This window comes from Podarcis muralis, chromosome 4, assembly GCF_964188315.1.
Source record: "Podarcis muralis chromosome 4, rPodMur119.hap1.1, whole genome shotgun sequence".
Classification (NCBI taxonomy): Eukaryota; Metazoa; Chordata; class Lepidosauria; order Squamata; family Lacertidae; genus Podarcis; species Podarcis muralis.
In genome coordinates this window covers 34,946,317-34,960,110 of record NC_135658.1, presented here as the reverse complement: position 1 = coordinate 34,960,110, position 13,794 = coordinate 34,946,317, and the positions used below count along the sequence as shown (strand labels likewise).

General features: G+C 43.1%; 2 protein-coding genes across 2 annotated transcripts in view; one reads left to right on the top strand and one right to left on the bottom strand.

The window, feature by feature from the left end:
* Window positions 1-13,794, top strand: part of CMSS1 (cms1 ribosomal small subunit homolog) — a 185,327-nt gene that overhangs the window by 104,596 nt on the left and 66,937 nt on the right. The window lies entirely within an intron of this gene.
* Window positions 1-13,794, bottom strand: part of FILIP1L (filamin A interacting protein 1 like) — a 160,239-nt gene that overhangs the window by 100,041 nt on the left and 46,404 nt on the right. The gene's annotated exons all lie outside the window — the stretch shown is intronic.

Genomic DNA, 13,794 nt, shown 5'->3' with positions numbered 1-13,794 from the left:
TAATCTAGCTCGGAAGCATCTGCTGGCTGTTTGCTGTAATAAACATTGATTGATTGATTGATTGATTGATTGATTGAGCTTGGAAGCATTGATTGGAGATGACATTGTGCATATGTGGTGAAATGGTATCTGGTTCGGAGGCTCTACTTGTGTGCTCATGTGTGAGAGCAGTTAGTTTGGTGGGCACAAGGGAAGGGCCTTTTCAGTGGTGGAACTCATAGAGGAGAAGGCTATCAATTGCTACTCATCGTGATGGTTCTATGTAACCTCCAGTATCTGAGCAGTATGCCACTAAATACCAGTCACTGGTAAGCAACAGTGGAAGAGTGCTATTGTGCTCATGCCTTGTTTGTGGGCTTCTCCTAGGCATCTGGTTGGCCACTGTAGGAAGCAGAAGCCTGGATTAGATAGGCCTTTGGTCTGATTCTGCAGGACTATTCTTCTGTAAACTCTTTTCCAGTTGTGATATTCCAATGCGCATCACTAGGCCCCGAACGTATCTGCTCACTACTGTTTTCTAACTGGGCTACAGTGGTACCCCGCAAGACGAACGCCTCGCAAGACGGAAAACCCGCTAGACGAAAGGGTTTTCCGTTTTGGAGGCGCTTCGCAAAACGAATTTCCCTATGGGCTTGCTTCGCAAGACGAAAGCCCATAGGGAAATCTCCGGGACAGCGGGGAAGCGCAGCGCGTCTTCCCCACTGTCCTCGGACCTCCTCCAAAGCCTGGGGGGGGGGGAATAAAGGGGAAAAAAATTTATTCCCCCACCGCCAGGCGTGGGGCTGGGGCGGGGGAAGCCCGAGCTTCCCCCTCCCCCAGAACGGGACCCAGAGCCATGCCGAAGCTGCGCGCAGCTTTGGCATCGCTCTGAGAGCTTGCGGGGCTGGGGGAGGAGGAAGCCCTCCGCCAGCCTCCAAACCATGTCGGGAGACAGCGGGATGGCGCGCTGCGCCTCTCCCGCTGTCCCCCGAGTTTGCAGGGCTGGCGATGGGGAGGAGCAGGCTTCTCCCCCCGCCAGCCTTCCAGCCAAGTCGGGGGGCAGCGGCAAGGGCGCGCTGCGCCTCTCCCGCTGTCCCCCAAGTTTGCGGGGCTGGCGATGGGGAGGAGCAGGCTTCTCCCCCCGCCAGCCTTCCAGCCAAGTCGGGGGGGCAGCGGCAAGGGCGCGCTGCGCCTCTCCCGCTGTCCCCCAAGTTTGCGGGGCTGGCGATGGGGAGGAGCAGGCTTCTCCCCCCGCCAGCCTTCCAGCCAAGTCGGGGGGCAGCGGCAAGGGCACGCTGCGCCTCTCCCGCTGTCCCCCGAGTTTGCGGGGCTGGCGACGGGGAGGAGCAGGCTTCTCCCCCCGCCAGCCTTCCAGCCAAGTCGGGGGGCAGCGGGAAGGGCGCGCTGCGTTTCTCCGCTGTCCCGGACGGCTTTCAAAAGCCTGCCTTCAAAAGCCGTCCGGGACAGCGGAGAAACACGCTGCCTTTCTCCGCTCTCCCGGGAAGGCAGGCAGGGGGGAGCAAAGACTTTCGCCCCCGCCCACCTTCAGAAGAGGTCCAGGACCTCTTCTGAAGGCGGGCGGGGGGCGAAAATCTTTGTCCCCCCTGCCTGCCTTCCCAGGGGCTTTTAAATCGCCCTGGACAGCGGAGAAGTCCTCCGCTGTCCCGGGCGATTTTAAAATGCCGCCCGCCAGCATTTTAAGATTGCCCCGGACAGCGGAGAAATCCTCCGCTGTCCCGGGGTTTTTTTAAAATGCTGGGGGTGGGAAGAAAAGCCCTTGTCGTCCCCCCAGCCTTCAGAAGAGGTCGGGGGACAGACTGTCCCCGGACCTGGTCTGAAGGCGGTTTCCCTAGGAACGCATTAATTGATTTTCAATGCATTCCTATGGGAAACCGTGCATTGCAAGACGAAAAACTCGCAAGACGAAGAGACTTGCGGAACGAATTAATTTCGTCTTGCGAGGCACCACTGTATTGTGTTTCTGGTGGTGTTTTGGGGTCTTACTGGGCTTAGTGTTGCTTTAATGTTATTTCTGGTTGCTCTTATTTTAGCACTTTTATTGCCATGTGTTTTCTTTTTAAAAATTGATTAGAGATTATATATTGTCGTCTTATCGGTGGAAGCTGCCTTGGGAGAGATTGATCCTAAAAGACAGCTTATAAAAGCTTTAAATTGATAAATAAATGCTAATTGATGTAGGGCTAGTACTGAGGCTAGTAGTAACACAGAGACAGCAGTTGGGGAGTCAATGGAACTTTTAAGATACCAGGTTTACTCAGTAGAGGTCAAAGTAACCTCCGTTGGCTGCATATGTTTCCCGATAACAATTCATGCACATGTCCAGAAGCTTTTATTGTGTTCATATTAATGGTCAGTAAATGAACTCCTGGAGCTTTAAATATGAACCGAGGCCTGTACTACTATGCCATGTCCCAGTCTGGGTCATTATGGCATATGTAGCAAATTAGAGAGCTTAACACTGTGCTCTTATTTCCATATAAAATTTAGTTGAAGAGCTTGCTTTCTAGGAAGAGAGAGAAATTTCAGTTTTATGCACAGCAAGTATATTTTCAGATGCAGGAAGAAACACCAGCAGAAGCAGCTACAAAACAAGCAAGCAGACAACAAGAAGCTAGAACCAAATCAGTGGAAAGCATTATGGAATAAATAGTTTTTCACCTCTGCTGGAAGGCACCAAGGCAGCAGTGATGGGGAGCCTATGATGCTTAAGATATTAGACTCCAGACCCCATGGCCAATGATCAGGCATGATGGGAGCCAATGCAACAACAGCTGTATGGCCACATGCTCCCTATACCTGCACTAAGAGAAGAAGAGCCCAAAACAGCTGTAGGGAGTTGTTTCCATGTCTCCTTCTTGCAGCCAATATTCAAACTAAGCTCAGCTTATAGAGCACTGACAGACCATGGGTGACAAAGCAAGAGTGATGGTTTATCTAAAAGATGTTGGTCCCAGACCATTAAAATCTTTAATAGGAGGCACCTATGGGCCTGAAAGAAAACAGGTAGTCAGCTAGTTCTGCAATACCCGTTAAATATATTGCCACTCTGAATCTGTCAGAAGCATGAGCAGCAGGATTCTCTACTGCCTGCAATTCGAGTTGCCTTTGGAAGCAGCCGACTACATCAGTTGCAGAAATTTGTCCTAGAAGTCACAAGATCATGGAAAACTGTAGAAAGATTCATTCTCTCCAAATGGGGCTGGAGTATACTTAACAAGTACAGTTTGTCTATTTGGTAGATTTTTTTAATCCCTCTTTTAAGCCAGTCCTCAAAACACATAACATTTACAAATAAATGTATAAAGGAAGTTAATAAAAGATTCCGAGATGTTGTTGCTATCTGCCTTCCATGACTAGGACATCAGGCTCTAGGTGTCCTCAGGTGGGGAAATTGCTAAGCCAGGGACTGTCAACATGGTGCTATATGTTGTTGGACTCCAATTCCCACCAGTCCCAGCCAGCATACCCATTAGATAAGGATGCTGGGAGATGTAGTTCAACAGCTTCTGGAAAGGCATCCCATTAATGACCTCGTGCCAACTCATCTATCACAGTTTCTGAATACCCCACCAAAACACAGGGATTCCTTGCAATTTTACACCCATTGGTCTGAGCTCAGCTCAAGCCTGTTGCTACCTCACATTCACCACAACCACCAGACCTGAGATAGCTGCTCCTGGATGCTTAGTGAAACATAGAGCTGGGTGTCATCAGAATATCTGGCTTTATATCATTTCATTTCATATCATTACAGAGGACAGCCTGCTGACTGAATAATGGGGGCGGGCGGGCGGTGGAACAAAAAACGATGTAGGAGACAACATAGAATTGAATATTGTGGAGGTGGGTATGGTTGGCTGTAGGAACACTCCACAATGCAACATTTTGTTGCACCTCTCTCTTGTAGGTATTAAATAGGACTGGTGATGACACCAAATCCTATGGCATGCTGCAAGACAGTTCCCAAGGGGTTGAACCAAGGACCCTATGCATCTATATAGCACTTTCTCATATTTAAACTCCTTCATACATATTTATTTATTTCATAAAATGTATACCTCACTTGATTGTAAAAAAACAACAAAGCAGTTTACAAAAACAAAAAACTCGAGAAACAATCACAACCATACTTTAAAACATACAAAATGTAAAATCATCAGGTACTCCTTATAACAGCACAGTAAAGTAGATCAGAAATATTTGAGGTGTTGCTTTGTTGACTCCAAAGAAAGCAATAGAAGGTGATGCTTTTGCTAGCTAATCCTCCATAGATGAAAATGCTTGCAAAACTACAGACTGAATGCTGTGAATCTAGTATTTGTTGGGTAGCTTTGAATCGAGGCGAGTATACATCAGCCACATTAGTGATTATGAAAATAACAGCAAAATTCCAGTTTAATTGATGGGTACTTATGGTTTCTGACTCAAGATATAAATTAAATAATGGTTCCAAATAAGAATATAAAAGTTCTGTAATTTTAATTAATATAACATGTTGAAGAATTAATCAAAATTAGCAGCTATGCAGCTATTTAAGCTGCTTAAACAAAATTTACACCATATGTTTCTAGATGTTATATCAACTGCCTTGCAAACCACTGACATGTTTGTGTTCTTCCATATTAAAATACCAGTGTTACTAACTGGAACAATGCATTGGTTTCTGGGGAGTGGGGGCCTTTAATATGTTGTGTGTTAGCCTGCAGAGAACAAAACCTGCAACATAATTGAAAATGTAAAATTAAATAAGGGGACGACAGAGGACGAGATGGTTGGACAGTGTTCTCGAAGCTACCAGCATGAGTTTGACCAACCTGCGGGAGGCAATGGAAGACAGGAGTGCCTGGTGTGCTCTGGTCCATGGGGTCACGAAGAGTCGGACACAACTAAATGACTAAACAACAACAACAAAGCACATATAACTAGAGTTCACAAGAAGCAGATGTTAAGTTCAGCTCCTTTTATAGGATTAAAATCTTCCTGATGGTGTTTTTTTAAAAAGTAAATTTTCTCTTTCTTGGATATTGATCACTTCACTGTGAGCCACCTCTTTACCTGAAGGAGTGCTGACCTGCTTAGCACTGCTTAACACTACACTAGGTTTAAATAGTGTGACAGTATGGGGAAATAAATGTGGAAGATGGAATGTAGGAAGGGGCCTGGACATATCGGCCAATATCATGTTCTTAACTTCCTGACCATGGTCCCTGGTGCGAAGTAGCATTCCCAATTGTGCTGCCTCACTTATTTTACACTGCTTTTGTTAGATTGAAATATTACTCTGCATTCCTCTGAAAAACGACTGCTAACTAATGTAGCAGTTGGATGAAGTCATGGTAGTGACACTTGCTACCTTGAAGAGGAATTGCATTTTCCAGCAACAAAATCCTGTAATTTTATATTGTTATTTTGTCAACATAAGCATAAGGGGTAACGAGGCTTTATTGTGTAATACAAAATATAAAAAGGAATTAAATGGATTTTTTTAAAGAAAAAAATATAGCTCTCCGTTTTTCTAAATCACAAATAAACGGTAGCATGCAAGCAAATGCATAGTTTTTAGGAGAATTTTTGTTTTTTGTTTTCCGTCATGTGATGAGAAATAACTCAACTGGCACAAGGGAATATTTCCTTCATCCATGCATGATTAATATTATTGCAATTAAAAGCGACAGGGAGCATAATTCCAATATGTTTCTTGAAGCAGTCTTCCTTTACTAGATGCCTGCTTTGTGGTTTCAAAGAAATCTGGCTTTAAGTAGTATGAATCATCTGTAAAAAGTTGAAAGGAAAGTGGAAGAATTGCTGTTCTGGATCATAACAAGATCTTGTTTCCAGCAGTGCCCAGCCAGATGCCTCTGGGAAGCTCAAAAGGGCATCATCCCTTCAAAAGGGATTTGAATTTTGTCCAGCTGAAAAGCCACCACCCAGTTTAGGTGCAGTCACCTAGTTCTGCGTGGAGGATGTCTGAATTAACTTGGTTTATCAGCTTGAGAACCATCCCTGTGCCTACAGTCTTCTTCCCCACTTTGTCACCCCATTCCTTCTGATCATGTGCCCAACATTAATGAAGATATCCACAGTTTACCATTATGTCCAAACTGGGAAATTGTGCTTTAAGCACTACTTACAAAGCCGTTTAAGAAACATGCTTCCTGGTTTATTAAGCCATAATACCTGTGTGCACAGAATGGTGCAAAGAAAGTGTATTTGAAAGAGACTTATTGGTAAGAATTTTGATGGGCAGAAAATAAACAGAACCAAGGTGCAAGTGTATACATTTGCCCACTTCTGCAAGAGGTGGGGCTTACTAGAATGGTCTATGCCCAGAGAGTTACAGATCCTATATGTTTCCAGAATACTTTGGGATATTTAGGTGGAGACATTAGAGATGATACTGTGCATTTCCAGGTGGTCTCCTTAAATTGTTGCTTGGCCTTGGCAATTGATAGCACTGCCCAGAGTGCCATCTTTTCGGTTTTGAAGATATCCTTCTGCATAATTTAGTGAAAGTTTGGTAGATGGCTTGAACATAAATGATAGAAAATTAATGACCAAACCCTTTTGCAGGCATATGTGGTGGTGGCAATAGTAGCAGCAGAGAATATATTTTCCTTCTGCTACCTCTGTGTCAGCTAGATCACATCCTCCTCAGTTGTCCTGTTTTGTCCCAAAGAAGATACTCTAGAAGGTGTAATGACTGCACCTCCCCCCCCCCTTGATCCTTTATTGATGAAGTTGCTTCAGTCTAGTCCCATTTAGTGGCAATTGCTAAGGCAAGCAATTTCTAGAGGAAACATTCTGTGCTGACCTTTTTCAATCTGGGTTCCATCCTAGTTTGGTGCCTACTACAAGGACAGAGCCAATCATGTGGGACTTTTTACTTGATCAGCATTCAGCCAGGAGAGAGTTGGAAGGTGCTGAATGGGTGTGAAAATCTCAGGCTTATGAGATTATACTGTTCATGTACACTCTAGAGTGGTGAGGGAACTCACCACTATGTGTGGAAGGGACCTAAGAAGAAGAGAACAACAATACAGTCGTACCTTGGAAGTTGAACAGAATCCGTTCCGGAAGTCCATTTGACTTCCAGAATGTTCAAAAACCAGAGCATTGGCTTCTGATTAGTTGCAGGAAGCTCCTGCAGCCAATCAGAAACCACCGAAGCCCCGTCGGACGTTCGACTTCCAAAAGAATGTTCGAAAACCGGAACACTCACTTCTGGGTTTCCATCGTTTGGGAGCCGATTTGTTCAGGAGCCAAGGCATTTGAGATCTAAGGTTGTACCTTAGCATTTATTTCATCCCTCTAATGCAGGTCAGACAAGAGACTTTATTTTCCCTTGGTAACACACCTCAGTATCTTATTTTGCAACACTATATTTTAGAATAAGGTCAAGTCGAGAAATAGGAGCATCAGTCTTTCCCCAGCATCACTATTCCTTTTTAGGCACCTGAAAACTGGAGTTTCACCACTCTGTTCAGTAGTTCTTAACCTTGCTGCCTATTTGTTAAAGGTGGGCAGGGTTCTTGTAGCAGACTGTAAGTTTATCATTCAAAGGATTTGGCAAATTATATGCTCTGTGTAAATATGCTTACAAAGTATTTGAAAAGGATTTGGTAATGGAAGATCTCTAGGGGAACCATACACAAATGTACCAAAAGGGTGATGTCCACTCTGCCTTTTGTAGCGTGCTAGAAGGAAGAAGTTCCTAATATGGAAACGTTGATAACCATTGCTGTAGCTGATTTAAAATAGGCACAGCCTCCATCTCAAGTGTGGGTGCTATATTGAGCCTGTGCTGTTAAACTTGTTGCCAGTTTAAATGTAAGCAAAAATTCATGGTTGGATATAACTAATCTTCCTTTTTGTCCATGAAGTATAACAGGTTTAGAAATGGTAACTTATTCATAGGAAGAAATTGCTTCCAGGCTATAATTTTATATGCCAAGTTTCATTTAGGAATTGCATTTTATGGCCAAATGATAAAGTATTGGAAAGCAGAAACATTCTTAATTGTAACAAAGTAGATGCTATAAGAGTATGAATGTAATTTAATGTCACTGGAACTAAATATTTACTCTTCAGTTTATTTAGATCAACTCTGTTCCTTTTTAAACTTCAAATTTCTCCATTCCATCTCTTTGTCAACTGGCGAAGTCTCCCCTAACTCATAATCTTGGTATCTGTGATGTTAAAGAAACCAGAGTGTGAGGTCGAAATTTCCATTGCATAGCTAGACAGGAATTTGAAAGGAATAATGCCAAAATCATTTAAACAATGAATTTATAGGAAAGATGACTCAATCGTCAATTCCAATTCTGGAGAACAGAATTAGTTGTATAATTTTGGCTGTACAGATTCCTCTTCATATGATGAGCAGGGGTGAAACAGGGTGAATACTTTTACACTGATTGTGCCTCTCTCTTTAACTTTTCAAGCAGGACAGAAATGAAACACATTTTTGTGTGTTCAGTGCACAGAAGAACTACCCTCTCAGCTTCTTTCGTGCTTTCCCTAAAAAGGAATACTCAGATTACAGCAACATTGCCGGTCTTGTGTGTGTTTTTTCTGCTGATGGATGCATCAGACTTGTACAGAAGGTGGAAAACAGAACTCTTGCTGCATCTCACATTCATACCTTCTAAGGTAAAGGAGAGATGTGTCTACTTTAGATGGGGCTTAGAGCTCCACATTGTTGGTGGGGGCAGGGGCTCCTTCCACAAAAAATTGACGGATATTGGGAAACTGAATGCCCCTCCTCTTTCAAGTTTCTCCCAGGCTCCCTGTCCCCTTTCTCGTTTCCTCAGAGTGTCTTGCCGTTCTCTCTTGCCCACTTCTGTTTGGAACCCCACTGATTTTCTTTTGATTTTTTTTGCCAGAATCCTTTAATCTTTGCTAGTAGATTTGGTAGTGAAAAGAAAGAAAGACATTTACCTGTCATGAATCGTACCCAAATTGCACTTTTAGCTTACTACAAACTCCTGTGATAACACAGCAATATCTGACATATCCACACATCTGAGAAATTAACTTATCTAGCTTTTGTCCAGATCTTATATTCAAGGATGGCCAGGTGTTAAGACACTGCTTGGAATCCAATGGGGTTTACAGCACAATGGAGAAAAAATTCCTAGCTCTGCATATTGGGGTGAAAGAGTCAGGTTTTTGTCCAGTTGGTGAGAAGTGGGGAAGAGGGTTAGGCACTCTGTCTCCGGGGTTTGAGTGCCTCATTCACTAATCAAAATACAATCCCCGACTAGGGAACTTTGTTATCTTTGTGCTACCCTGAGGAAAGATATATCAAATTTGTCAGTATGCAGAAGACCACTTGAATTAACTTCTGTGAATTGGGTCTGCCAAGTAGTTTAAATACTTAAGTGCCAACAGGAAAGCTCTTAGGTCTCTACCTAAGAATTAGACAGGTGTTCAAACTTCCTAATTATGTTTGCCCCACCCCTAGAAAGAGGCATTTAGAAATTTCTGAACCTGAAAGTTCTCTTTAGACAATGTGGCTAATAACCATTCATAGACTTACCTAACTGGGGGAGGGGTTGTTCGTCAAAGATGCAGTGTTTAATAGATTCCTATACTATGTCCTTATTTGCTTAGCAGTAAATCTTATTGAGTTCAGCAGGATTTAATTATATGTGTAGGACTTTGAATTTAAACTTCTGGAGACAAGATTGACACCTCCTTTTGTTAAAAGTAGAGGCAATTGTTAAGAGCTACATCCTGTTTACTACTCAAAAAGTGGGGCACCAACACATTTTTAAACATGTCTTCATTAGTAAATAAAAAAATACTTGTCTGAAGAAAGCCTAAACACACACACACACACACCAATTCAAAATGCATAAAACCAGGCACAACAATAACCTGCAGCCAAATCATAAGGTATGCACAACATTTAGAAACTTTGTAATACATTATGGAATTATATTCAAGAGTGTGCATTGTTTTATGCAAGCTATCAGGTATACCTGATGCCTCTAAACTCAAAATAATCTCATGGGAGACCATGCCTCCTGTGGGACCAAGTGCTGCACGAAGAAGTACAGACTTCCCCCCATCCACACTTATGTGAGGGTTGCATTCTGGGCCCTGCGGACATAAGTGAAAATCACATAAGTGGGGAGCACCCTCTAAAAAGCCTCTAAAGGTCCATTTCCCCCTGCTCTCCAGCTCTCTGTTCAACTAGAACTGAAGCCCTGGGACGAGCTAGAAGACCCTCAAAAGTGGTGGCAGCTGCTGTGCTCTGCGTACATCAGTTGCTAGGCAGGGAGGCTGAGCAGCCTAAACAAAGACCCACTGCACCTCCAGTCTCTTTGGGAATTGCTTTGCCCACTGCCATTTCCTGGTATTTATTTCCCGGTGCCGTGTGTCTACACAGTAGCGCACAGTTGCGTGTAAGTGGGAGGACGCCTATCCTTTCTTTTATCTGTCCTGAATCTTCCAACGTTCAGTGTCATTGGATGTCCATGAATTCTAGCATTTTAGAAGGGGGAGATATAAATAATTTTGATTTCAGGCATCTTTTTGCTATAGACAGCACGTGCCCCAGATTAAAATTATCTGAAGGAGCTATGAGATACGTCTGTCTGTCCCTTCCTTTCTCCAGAACTGGGCAAATATCTGCAATTACAGCCTAAGCCTAAAAATAATGCTTTCATTTTATTTGAAATTGTGTTTATTATAATAGTGTGGGTGTCTCCCTGGCAAAGCCTTGTTGCCAATGAAATCCCATATCCCAGGGCTTTCATGTGATACAAGCTTCCATGGCAAATTTGTATTTGGATTGCTGCAGGCAGTGCTTTCTCCTGGGGGGGGGGTGCAGGAGTATGCATACCCCTAAATATTTTGTGAATCTAAGTTTGGCCTCATTGAGGGGCAGTATTTCAATATGAGTAGGAAAATGAGAGTACCCCTAAACATTTTTTTTAAAGAAAAAAAGCACTGGCAGCAAAAGAGATGCATTACCCCCCCCCCAAAAAAAATTTCAGTCCTGATCTTGATTATCTTCCCTCCATGTTTAGATATGGAAAAACTCCCTATTTATGCCACATGCAATCACGCATGTCTAGTTTGGCCCTCTATTTTGTTGGATGACCCTGAGTTTCAGTGTTGTGGAACATGTTCACTATCATGTTCCTCTCTTATGTTTTGAGGGGTGGGGGCTCAAAGAAACCCCCACAAACCTAAAAAATCCCCAGATGTTTTCACTTTTCCTCATAGGGTAGGTGTTTCAGCCCCTTGATCCAGGATTATTTTCCATTTCTGAGGTCTGTTACATCCTTTAAAGATGGGACAGCCAGAACTGTATGCAACATTCCAAAGGTGGCTGCACCATGGACTTAAAATTAGACTGTAGTTTTCCCAGAGACCTGTCTTCAAATAGTCCAAGAAATTCAGCATCCACTATAAATGTGCTAAGCTAGTCTACAGTAGGCAGGTTACATAACTGTTCTAATTCCACTGGCTTGGAAGGGAGGTTGCAGTGTGCTGTCATTATGTATGTGAACCAACTGTGTCCTTGGCTGGAGTCTAAAATAAGCCAGTTTGGTCCAAGAAGATCTTGTTAGAAAACATTGTTCCGTCAAAAGGGAAGTGGTGTGGTGGTGTCGAGTGGGAATCTGGACAGAGTTGGATTTGCTGTTTTTATGTTCTTGAAAGGCATGGAGACATTATGGTGATAAATGAAGTATTAAAATTAAATCTGAGATAGACAGAGCCCCTCATGAGAATTTCTGTGGTGTATGTATATGTTTGCATGACGAGTTTTCTCTTCAACCATAACCTTATTTGAACAAATATTTCTTTGCTTTCTTTATTGCTGTCTTGGTAAGCATTTAATATTTTAAAATGGAATTTAATCCTCAAATAAATCAAAGCGGCTCTAGGATAAACGTTGAAATCTTTATATATATATATAAAACAGTGAGTTAGTATAAATTACTGGGAACATGTATTATTTCTAAGATGTATGTACATTTTGAGTCATCTTCTTGTTCACGATGGATTTTTGTTTTCGTTTCGCTAAATGTTTGATATTGTGTATTATGAGCGGTTGCTATGGCAGTGGTGGGACAGCTTCCCCCACATTGCAATGTTATGTTACAGTGACGTTGGTATAATTTTAGTAATTTTAATCCCACAGACAAACCGCTTTAAATACTGTGGTCTTTTTTTCTTTTAGTTTATTGTAGAGTGATTTGAAAGTCAGCTGAATGATTCAGCAGCAGCTGACAAGGCAACATCCATGCAAAGCTGATGAGTTTCTGGCCTCAGTCAGTCTTGAGGATGTTTGTTGTCAACATATCTAACTGAGCAGTGGGAAACTTTTAAGAATTAAGACATTTAAGTTGGTCCAGGCTTCGTACTTATGAAAATATTGAACTTCAGCTTAACTTTTCCTTAATATCAACCCACTTCCTTTTATTTTCTGCTGTTTATAAACCATGTCACAATAATAAAATCAGTTTTCTAGGCCCAGGCCTGTAGCAGAGCCCAAGTGCTATTTCCTACTCCCTACAAAATAAGGCCAACACTTTAAAGTCCTCCTGCACCATTCAAAGATAAATTCCTGCCTTCATCTATTTCTCCCTCATGGTGCCACCTGAAGTCACTTGCCTCACTCTGCCAGGTGATTAAGGGAAGGAACTCAAAGTGGCAAGATGATGCCAGAATTTAGCTTCCTGGCAGGGGGTTCATATCATATCCCCTCCCCAATAAGACCTGTGTCAGAAGGGATCACAGGGTCATGCACCGCAGCCACATATTCTGCCATCTGCACATTGGCTGATGTGGGAAAGGAGAGAGAAATGTGGGCCAATTAATGTAGAACACCTTTGCACATTGGTTAAGTGTGTGGATGGTAGGAGTATGTGATGTAGTGGGGTCAAAATTCGGCATCAGTGGCTGCATTGACAGCAGGGCTAGTCTACAGGACCTACCTAGCACTCCGAAAGCATGCCACTGTGGTGGTGGGAAGGTAAACGGCATTTCCGTGTGCTATGGCTTCTGTCACAGTGTCCTGTTGCTCCAGAAGCGGTTTAGTCATGCTGGCCACATGACCTGGAAAGTTGTCTGTGGACAAATGCCGGCTCCCTCAGCCTTAAAGCGAGATGAACGCCACAACCCCATATTCGCCTTTGACTGGACTTAACCATCCAGGGGTCCTTTACAGCAGTGTTTCCCAACCTTGGGCCTCCAGCTGTTTTTGGACTACAACTCCCATCATCCCTAGCTAGCAAGACCAGTGGTCAGGGATGATGGGAATTGTAGTTCAGAAACAGCTGGAGGCCCAAGGTTGGGAAACACTGCTTTACAGGACCACATGCTTCCATATCATATATTTTTCTAGTGTTTGGGGGTTATGTTTGGTCCCCATAGTATGATTAAAGTTGGAGCACTGTGTTCAGATAGGGACAAAAGAAAGGGACAGGAGTCACCAGGGCTGCAAGAATCGGACATGCTGGGACTGTGGGGACAGGACAAGAGGAATGGCTAAAATTCAGACAAGTGAGCAGAAGCTAGACATGGTATAGATCAAGGCAGGCACAACTGATCCTTTAGAGAGTTCATAAAAGAAGAGGATTCTGGCAGCTAGGAAAGAATTTAGCCAGGCATTTGCAGGAAAGACTGAATAATCAACAAAGATGGAAAATGGTAACAAATTGGTTTCAAGTTTGAGACAGAGGAAAGCAGTTCCAATTTTTAATTTAAGGTTTTTTTTCCCCTAGCTTATGTTACATTCTTTACAAGCAGGGTACCATTCCTAAGAATGGAGTGGAC